We start from the raw sequence: 1595 nt of genomic DNA, 5'->3' as shown, positions 1-1595 counted from the left end.
TGTTTCATTGTAGAATATGATATCAGCTGTATGCTTTTCATGTATGATCTTTCTTATGTTGAGGTGATTACCCTCTATTCCTAGTTTCTTGAAAGTTTTTGTCGTAAAATGGTGTTGAATTCTGTCAAATGCTTCTGCATCAATGGAGATAAACATATGACTTTCAGCTTCCATTCTGCTAATGTAATTCATCGTATTGATTGATTATCATATGTTCAATCATCCTTGCATTTCAGGAGTGAAATCATTGGGTCATGGTGTAGGATCCTTTTAACATGCTCTTGAATTTGGTTTGCTAGTGTTGTATTGAGAAGTTTGCATCTGTGTTCACTGAGGATACGGCCTGCAGTTTTCTTTTCTCATGATGTCTCTGTCTGGCTTTAGAATGAGAGCAAGGCTAGCTTCATAAAATGAGTTTGGAAGTGTTCTCTTCTTCGGTTATTTGGAATAGTTCTGGAGTTAATTCTTTAAATATATGATGGATTTCCTTGTGTTAAATATATGTATGTGCTTAGTTGCTCAGTTGTCTGACTCTTTGTGACCCCATGAACAGTAGCCCGCCAGGCTGCCCTGTTCATGGGCTTCTCCAGGCAAAAACACTGGAGTAGGTTGCCATTTCCTTCTCCAATATATGTATGTATGTATGTGTGTGTGTGTGTGTGTATATGTGTGTATATATATATATATATTTATATATATATATATATATATATATTTATATATTTATATATGGCATTTTCCTGGTGACCCAGTGGTGAAGGATCTGCTTGCAATATAGGAGACGCTGGAGATGCAGGTTTGATCCCTGGGTTGGGAAGATCCCTTGGAGGAGGAAATGGCAACCCACTCCAGTATTCCTGCTTGGGAAATCCCACGGAGAGAGGAGCCTGGTGGGCCACAGTCCTTGGGGTCATAAGAGTCAGACATGACTTAGCAACTAAACAACCACAATATAATACCAAAATATCACAATATATTTTCTGATTTCTGGGAAAGCTGCAGATATCCTAATCAAATTTCCAACACCTTTTAAAAAATAGCTTGCAAAATGTCAAATCAAGCTTCTAGCACCATCCAGACTTGGTAATTAGCAAATTATTAATAATTGAAAATAGAAATATGTGGGATTAAAAGTAAAACTTCCTGAAAACTGAGTATATGAAAGGCATCTGCAGTTATTTAAAAGCAGTCTAAATCTAGCACTGAGTGCAAACTGTGCACAGTTTCACGGGCAGCAGGTCTGAGCAGTGACAAAGGGCAGCACGAGTAAGACACCAGCCAGTGGCCGCCATGGAGTGAAAATAGAGGAGGTGGGTCATAGGGGATCCTGCTGTGATTTATGTCGGAGGGTATTTTGCCTATGTTCTCCTCTAGGAGTTTTATAGTTTCTAGTCTTACGTTTAGCTCTTTAATCCATGTTCAGTTTATTTTAGTGTATGGTGTTAGAAAATGTTCTAGTTTCATTCTTTTACAAGTGGTTGACCAGTTTTCCCAGCACCACTTGTTAAAGAGATTGTCTTTTCTCCATTGTATATTCTTGCCTCCTTTGTCAAAGATAAGGTGGCCATAGGTGTGTGGATTTATCTCTGGGCTTT

Source organism: Ovis aries, chromosome 26 (assembly GCF_016772045.2).
Source record: "Ovis aries strain OAR_USU_Benz2616 breed Rambouillet chromosome 26, ARS-UI_Ramb_v3.0, whole genome shotgun sequence".
Classification (NCBI taxonomy): Eukaryota; Metazoa; Chordata; class Mammalia; order Artiodactyla; family Bovidae; genus Ovis; species Ovis aries.
This window is presented reverse-complemented; position numbering follows the sequence as displayed.